Source organism: Hermetia illucens, chromosome 1 (genome assembly GCF_905115235.1).
Source record: "Hermetia illucens chromosome 1, iHerIll2.2.curated.20191125, whole genome shotgun sequence".
Classification (NCBI taxonomy): Eukaryota; Metazoa; Arthropoda; class Insecta; order Diptera; family Stratiomyidae; genus Hermetia; species Hermetia illucens.
Genome location: NC_051849.1, coordinates 139419786 through 139428991, shown reverse-complemented (window position 1 = coordinate 139428991; position 9206 = coordinate 139419786).

Below are 9206 nucleotides of genomic sequence, written 5' to 3'. Positions count from 1 at the left end.
CGCTACAAATTCAACCGCGGGGTGATGAGCGTCAGGTTTGACATACGGGGATGTGCAAGGAAATAAAGAGAGGTGGCGCTAGGGGAGGTTGGAAAGAAAGAGGTCGAGAGTGCGACCCAAGGTGTTTTTGGTGGTATTGAAATTCAGGGCAGAGCAAATGTTCATAAAGGAAGAAAGTAGGAGGGAAGAATGGGAGAGGTTGTTGGAAAGAATTGGAAGGCTAGGATGATTAGGCCAGTTGAGCATGGGGAGCTTGAAATCTCCGCAAAGGAAGAAAGGGAGGGAAGGGAATCTGACGTTAAGGAGTTCAGACAAACTGTCAAACAATTCTTCATACACGTGAGAAGGGCTAGCACAGGGGACATTTACACAAGAAACAATGAACGGGAGGAAGTTGGGCGGGGAGGCACGAAGAGCAACACAATCAAAAGGAAAGCCAGAGGAGGAGAAGACGAGGTCGGCGGGGAGTGTATCTTTTATTGCAATTAAGACCCCACCGCCGGTGGACTTACGAGAAGCATCCCGGTCCCTGCCACAGCAGAAAGTGGAGTACCCTTCGGGGAGCTCGGAGTTTAATATGGCAACGTCCAGCCAGGTTTCGGAAATACAGATGGCATGGTGTTGCTGAGCCAGCGCGAATAAATTGAAGGCCCCCAGCTTGGTTCTTAAGGGCGTGGCAGGCCGGTTGCCTTGAAATTTACCCGCGAATTGGTTCGCTTGTATGGCTTGATGAATACACCTTCAGGCCAGAAAGAAGGGTTGCCAAGGACGTTAACTTCGTATGGATAAGTAACCTTGAAAGATGCAATCACCCGGTCGGTGTTGTTGTCTTTTGTGAGTTTAATGTAGGACAGAGGAGAAAGTAAACCAACTTTGCTCTTTATATACTCCAGAACATCGTCCGTAGAAATTGTGGACGCTAGCCTGGAGATGAAGAGCTGTTTAGGTGGGGACGCCATCTTCAACTTGAAGCCACTGGTATGGATGGATGAAGTGCCAGGATATATGGCAGTAGCGGGTTGTGGAGCTTTGTTGGCGACAGGAACGATGTCAAAAAGTGGGGCGGCTATGTTTCGATTCGTGACTTGCTGAGGAGGCTGCGGATATTATCCCGTTGTAGCAAGACAGGATCGGAGGCTCGGTGAACCGTAACTCGCCGCATGTGGGCCGCTAGATCAGGGGTGAAGGGCCAGTGGAAGCAACCTTGATGTAGGAAAGCATTGCAAGCGAATTCAACTCAGATTGAGAGCCCTGGAGGCTAGACTCCTGAGATGATGTTGAGGCTAAACTGTTATGCACAGTAGGAAGCGCCTTTTCGGAAGTCACAGTCTCGTCTAACGAATTCCTGAGCCGCCGGGAACGTCGATCGATTCAACTGTTAAATACTTTCATTCAGTGATGGTTGCACTTTGTGGAAGCCAGCAAAAACCAGCAACAATATTTAAAAGTCCTAAACGATGGTCTTCTGCCATTTGCAATGTAGATTCTGCAATCATTATCCAAGGCAATGGACTCTGCCCTGCCGCGAATTCCGTCAAGGGTTTTTCGTCCAGTCGAACCATCGCCACTCTTCCTTGGCTACCCAAGTCTCTGATATCAATCCAATTAAAAGTAGTTGAAGTATTTTAACAGAAAAGGTTTATGTGAGTCAAGACCTTACGAAGAAAGTTTTAACACCTAATATTCGCGAAGTGTGCCTGTGCAATCCACTTATCTCGTAATGCATTCAATTTTGTGTTCAGAATATGCCGCGCAATTGATATGAATTGAATTGAATTTTCTTAGTGTCCATAATTCGATGGCACTGCACTGCACATTCATCCACCTAACCGTGCAAATGTATTTAATCCAATTTGAAATTGGCCACTGTGTCGATGTGGGCCAAACATTTTCAAGGTGATTTCAACGCAAATCCAAGTAATCGCTTCTTAAAGGCTGTTTATACATGTAATCAATCACAACCAATTCTTAGAAATTACCAAAGAAAAACGCGTCTATTGATATCAATATTACGGGCTTCGAGCCACAAATTCCGATTGCAATAATCCCATTGGGTACTTCACACCAGGAAAACAGCATAACATAAAGTTTGAACATCACTGAACGTTATCCAAGTTTAAGAGAAACTCCGCCTCTTAAAATTTCAAAAATGTCTTCGGAAGGCTTGAGCAGCACAAATGCGTACATGCGCACCATTCAATCAATTACAGATTTCACATTCAATTTGAGGGGATCCAACTCCGCCCACACCAAAATGTCGGATGAAGTGAGCAAATAAGAGTGGAGTGAGCGAATGGTTTCGAGCAATGGAGTTTGTTGAAAAACTTTTAGGGAAGTAAAATGAAATTATATCTCAACGCAACGATACACAGTACATCTAAAATTATGTTTGTGTAAGATATACTGTGGTGATACATAGTCATATATTATAGTATATACAGTGCCGAGACGCTTTTCCGAAATAGTAAAAACTTTACTTGGAGAAATGCGGGAAGGCATGTGTTTCAAAAGTGGAAAATTTATATAAACTAAACAAATTCCCACACAACGGACCTAATCCGCTACTTTGGCCTTCTCCGGAACGGTGTACTGGGGCCCTTGGACATCACCTTGACGTGGTAGGGTAGCTTGTGGTAATCCACTACTGTACTGAGCCTGTCCAAAATATGCACAACCGGTAAGATGTCGAGCTAACACTTGCAATAAAACTAGAGAAGCTACCAACTTGAAATTGTACTCACTTTTAGTCACTGCAAGTAAAATTCCATGTTTACAAAATAAAACAAGTCGGGAAAGCGGAAGCGGAAACTTGACGCTTCAGGTATAAAAGCTTTTGTGTTTCCCTATGTGAGGAGCATAACGCAGTTCTCCATTGGCTGATAGCATTAACTCGAGATATTTAAATCGCTCATTTCTGTCAGCGACAGTAACTTGCCCGGAACTAAGCGTTTTAAATATCTCGGGTCAATGCTATCAGCCAATGGAGAACTGCGTAATGAAATTGCTTCACGCATTAACGCAACCTGGATGCAGTGGCGTTCCACAGCTGGTATTCTTGGTGATCTGAGTATTGGCCGACAATGAACGGCGTCTTGCGGTAATGGAGACGAAGATGTTGTGTTGGATTACTGGCGTGACATGCTTTGATCACATCCGAAATGAGGATATCCACGATCGATATGGGGTTGCACCGATCGTGGAAAAATTGCGAGAGAGGCGTCTTCGATGGTATGGTCAAGTAATTCGCGCTAACGAGAGTTCACTTGGTAAGATTGGTCTGAACATCGAAGTCAATGGTAAGCGACCAAAAGGCCGGGCTTAACGATGGTGGCTTGACACGCTGGATGAGGATTTAAAAGCCTTGCGATTACATCCAGATCAGGCGTTTGATAAAATGAAATGGTGAAACCGATCACGACAAGCCGACCCCGCTTGTGAGGGGGGTGGGGGGGCTTGGGACAAAGGCTGAAGAAAAAGAAGAAGATATGAGGAGCGGCGAGTGCATGAGTTCCGTGTCATGTAGTTAAAAATTCCATTGCCCTCTACTTTTTAGAAGCAATTTAAATGAATTCTTTGATGGAAAGCCCCGTATTGACAATAGTCAACCTCATACGATTCGCACTTTGAGTTTAATGTTATTTGCAAATGCGACGAATTTAACCTAAAACAAATACAACAAATCGGGAAACCGGAAGCTGGAAAATCAGGTACGAAAGGTTTTGTGTATTTCATATATTATGACATTTCGGGTGATATTGACATTCATTCATAATCATTGACCCATACCAAAGAGACTTCACTCCAGGCAAATCTGCAACAGATCAGATTTTCTCTCTGTGGCAAGCGATGGAAAAACTGTTGGAATATGAACACCAGTTGCACCATCTATTCATCGAATTTAAAGCCGCCTATAACAGCACCGTCAGGGTAAAACTGCACACGGCCATGAAAGAATTCGGTATCCCGACGAAATTGATAAGACTGACTAGGCTGACCCTGACCAATGTGCGAGGCCAGATAAAAGCAACAGGATCACTCTCAAGACCATTCGACATCAACAACGGTCTACGACAAGGGGATGCCCTATCATACGTCCTCTTTAACCTGGCCCTCGAAAAAGTGAACCGTGATGCTGAGAACCCAACTACTGGCCTATACTGAAGATATCGACATCATGGGAAGAACGACCCGGGACGTACAAATTGCCTCCATCCAGATCGAGCAGGCGGCGATCGGCGCGAGATCTTGGGCTGCACATCAATGAAGGCAAGACCAAATATACCAACGTCAGCCAACAAGATCAAACCGCACTAGTCAAACTAGAAGAATAAAGATAGGAGACTACAATTTTGAGACCGTTGATAATTTCTCCTATCTGGGGTCGAAAATCACAACCGACAATAGCCACGATGATGAAATCCGCGCACGGTTGTTGTCAGCCAACAGAGCCTATTTCAGCTTACAAAAACTGTTTCGCTCGAAACAACTCACAATAGGGTCAATGCTCTTATTGTGCAAGAGAGTGATCTTGCCAGTCTTCATATATTTCTCGGAGACTTGGGTTTTTAGCAAGAAGAATTGCAAACTCTTGACCGCGTTCGAGAAAAGAACCCTCCGAAGAATTTTTGGCCCCCTACATGAGGATGTACGATTTCGTAGCCTACATAACGAGGGAAGCTATGAGCGATAATTCGACGTAAAGTGATGTGACTCACTGTATGCATGAGCGTCCACAGTTCCCACCTTTCTACCGAATTTGGTGTCAATCACTACAACCGTCTCCGAAGAAAATGCGTGTGATGGACGGACAGACAGTAAACCGATTTTAATAAGGTTTTGTTTTATACAGCGCACATCTTAGCGCACTTTCCTAATTTTCTTCGGATTTTTGGGTTGGGCAGTTTTCGAAAATGAATCCTGTCTCACTTTAGGTGCGTACATTTTGACTCCTTACTCGCGCACTTTGCAATTTACGCAATGTTAGTTTCGAAAACTAAGATATCCCACATGACTATATCCGGTGAAAAAAATTTGTAAACCCCCCCTTTGCATGTATGGAGAACCCCCTTTAAACTAGACCTAAATTTATGTCCGTACCGTAACGGTCTTGAATGAAGTGCTCTAATACACTTCAAGGCCCTGATCCAACATGGATTGTTGCACCAACGATTATTATTATTAATAAATTTATGTCACTCGCTGTATGCGTGGGATTTCATAGTTCCCATCTGTCCACCAAATTGCGTTCGGATCGGTTTAGCTGTTTTGGAGAACAGTGCGTGTAACAGACAGACAGACTGTGAATCGATTTTAATAAGGATAAGGTTTTTTTTTACACAAAATCTTACGTCACGCATATAAATTTGGCCATAAATTGTGAATTTTGACAATTTGACTAGATTTTGAACAAAGCACACTCTATTTTTGTGATTTTCTTATTGCGAAATGTGCTTCCGCGTTTTCAAAATTGTAAAAAGTTCTTCCGAGTTCCAATTTACTACTTTGGCTAATTTCAGATGCGTGCAATCGTTAGTTATGCCATAAATTTGTAAAAGATTGTGGATTAGATTTTTAGATTATTAGAATTACTGTCCGGATAGCTTAGTGGTTAGAGCACTGAGTTGTCGTACGGAAGGCCGCGGTTCAAATCTCGCTGGTGGGAGTGGGATTTGTATCGTGACTTGAAGTTGGACACCAGTCGACTCAGCTGTGAATGAGTACCTGAGTCAAATCAGGGTAATAATCTCGGGCGAGCGCAATACTGACCACATTGCCTCCTGCAGTGTTCTGTAGTGTACCGTTAGGGTCTTGTATGAAGTGCAATATGGATTGTTGCGCCAACGATTATTATTATTATTGTTTGTGCGCATAAAAAAATCGTGCTTACTGATTTTTACTGTATGGGCACGTTTGACAAACGCTCCGAAAAAAGAGTTATAGATTCAAAACGAAAGTAGTTACCAACATAAGATTACTTGAATGTGACATCTAAACCTTAAGTGGAAGAAAAAAATTTAACACTATAATAACCCCTGGATTATTATCCATGTTCCCTTAGCAGAACGCTAAACCTTACCTGTCAGGACCTTCGCTTCCACCTCTTCCAGAGAAAAACTCAAGGAAAGAAAAGTTAACGCAATTGGCCTAATACCGGTATGTAAAAGAGGATTCACGCTTCCAGCCGACAGTAACTAACTGGAGTGAGAACAAGGGGGTCATTGCACCACTAGATGTGGTAATATTCAGAGAAATCCAACGCAGGGAAACGGAACTTTCGACGGAAAGTGAGGACAAGCTGGTAGTCCCGGTGAGATTCACATTGGATGCAGCGGACACTTCAGATAGCTGTTGTTTTCGTCATATGTAAGATTACACGTATGTCTAAAAAGAAAGAGGTTGTCAGATTAATTTGCAGTATGCCAGGCCCTATTCTTTTCTAATGACAGCTTATGAAGTTGCATCACTGTTCTTATATCATCCTGCCACAAAAGCCATGAATTCCTTTTAACAAAATAAGGAGGGCTAGGAGCCTCTATCCATTCTATCAGATCCACAAGACTAAGCCTTTGTTAAAAACCACCATGTTAAGTCAGGGGCAGATCTCCTAACCGCCATACTCGTGAAAATTATATGAGTATGTCTACTAAAAAATTTAGAAAAACCAAGAACAAACAAGCAAGACCCCGCACTACACATAGACTGGGTTATTAGGTGGAAGCTCATCTCCACAATACTAAGAACCAGGTACACTCAAGAAGGTGGAAGTTGGTAAGTCATTCAGTAGAGCCAAGGTTAACATTGGTCCACTACGATCGCCACTAACACAGACCCCTGTTCAAGGTCAGCATATCAAACGTCAGAAAGGAGACACGCCTAAATAGCGCAGCTGCTAAATGGTATCTACATTATCTGAAAGAAGGCCTAAAACCCGTAAAGGCCTTTAACAAGGCTCAGGAGCAGGTCTGATGAAAAGGAGGTGGAATAGGAATTTCAAAAAAGGATAATAGGAAGCCACGCATAATTTTCCCCTCAGACGCAGATAATTGTCATCCCGGGTCCGGTTTTCCTCATAATTACCAATGGAGCTAAGGAAAAGGAGAGCAGAGGAAATTAGCTCTCAAGAGCGGAATGCTGGTCAGGGATGAAGATAGGAGCCAAGAGACCTGCCATAGGATATACTAATGCGGTGAACAGCACTTCAAACCTTCCTCCTTTACTTGGGTTTTGAACCAGCATGCTATGTCAATAACATGGTAGAGTTATTCGACTGGCTACATTGTCGAAAGCATTTGTGCATCCTACGGAAGTGGGCATCTAACATCACTGAACATCCCGCGATTTTCTTCAACAACTGCTTGAATAACGAGCACTTCCCTGTATCCTGGAAATCAGCTCTCCTAATACCTATTCCTAAGAAGGGTTGCTCTGGCGATCTCAAAAATATCAGGCCTATCCCTCTTCTATCCAAGATTGGAATAATTTTCAAAGGCATCGTACTAATTCACCTCAACATTCCACTCAATCAATTGGGCTTCGAAAACCTCAATCGTCCGGAAAAAAGGCAATGCACTGTAGCCTGCGACTTATATCTTGAACAGGCATTCGATTCAGTCTCGAAAAAGGACCTGCTATTTAAGCTAAGCCAGACTAACTGCCCCCTCCCCTTATTTATGATAGAATACTTGTAGACTTCCTCTCCAACAGAACTTGTCACGTGGGCGTCGACGCTTCCAACATTAAATACCTGGAAATCTCTCTCAACGACAAACTCAATTCCAACCCCCATGTTAGATCATCTATAGCCAAAACCTCTAAGGCCTCAGCTGCCCTTAAAAATATCCTCCAATCTCGGGTCCCTATTCGGCCATTTCTGACCTATGGTTTCCCAGCATGGACTACCGTAGCCAAAGCCTTCCAACACAAGCACCTCAGGCCGAACCTAAAATTCCACAAAAATTCTCTCCTGTACGCTCTCTCCGGGGTTTGTCCCATAATTCCCCATATGATCAAACTGTCACGCGTCAGGCTGAACATGTGGCTATACCACACTAATCCAATGATAAAAAGTCTTGATAACGCCTCGTTGGGTGAGCGGAGTCAGGGCTGTCCATCCTATCAGATAGTCATTTTCGTCTCAATCATCACGCCTCCCCGGACTTCCGCAGAGGCTAACGGCGTCTGGCGAATGGTCCGGCAGTCAATCCTTGTGTAAGTGTCGGTCACCTATTCATTTCATGTTGCCTAGATTAAAACAGTCGATATCACTCAGCTTGTATAAAATGAGAACTCTTTAACTATTAACCATTTCCCTGAATAAAGGTCACACCTTCTACCAATTAGACTCTCCAGTCCAAGTTTCCTCAATTCTCCAATCTCCTCCTTGTCGTTGTACAGGCCCTGATCGAGTAAAAAGTAGCCCTTTCTCGGGCTGGTAGCAACAAGAAGAAAGGACTGCGCTTTATGGTAGTTCCCCAAAATAAACCTCATCTCCTCATTTACCAATACGAAGTACTGTTTTGTTTTGTTTTGCGTTGTTCGGTTATTTAGTTGTAAGTTCTAAATTATTCTTAGGTTGGCATGTGTTATGTCAAATATAGAATGGTACATAGGCTAATTGTGTAGACTTCAAGATTATGTACAATGCAATGGAAATTATACAAACAATGCCGCTAAGAGTGCACATGCCACCGCCTTAAGTTCCATTTTTTTGAATCGAAACTGCGGAACTAATAGAACTAACATCACTTATTTGCACTTGCAACTCAAATAGTGTCTTCCGCAGCTCTAAAAACGAATTCATTCAAATTAATTACATTCAAAAGTAACTGCCGCAAACGAAAAACGCCGCTAAAATTGCAAATGATGTGAAGTGTCAACAAACTATCATGCGCCACGCATAGCAAAAGTTCAATTTCCGAACTTTTTTGCGTGTCGCATTGCCCATCGGACTTGCTGTATATTGTCCGCATGATGAACTTCATTTGACAGCTCTTTCACTGCGTACGCACGCATTCATTCCGCTGTTATGTTTCCCACTTTAGCGTTAAATCCTTTCTTAGCCACGCTTGCGCTTTCAAGTGAATATTTGTATATATATATGTTGTGCCCCAAATATATTTCCTTTTTTGCTCAATAAATAAATCTAAAATCTAAGGAGATACGTTTCAATTTTAGGGGATCCCCCACAATTAACCCAAAACTCAAAC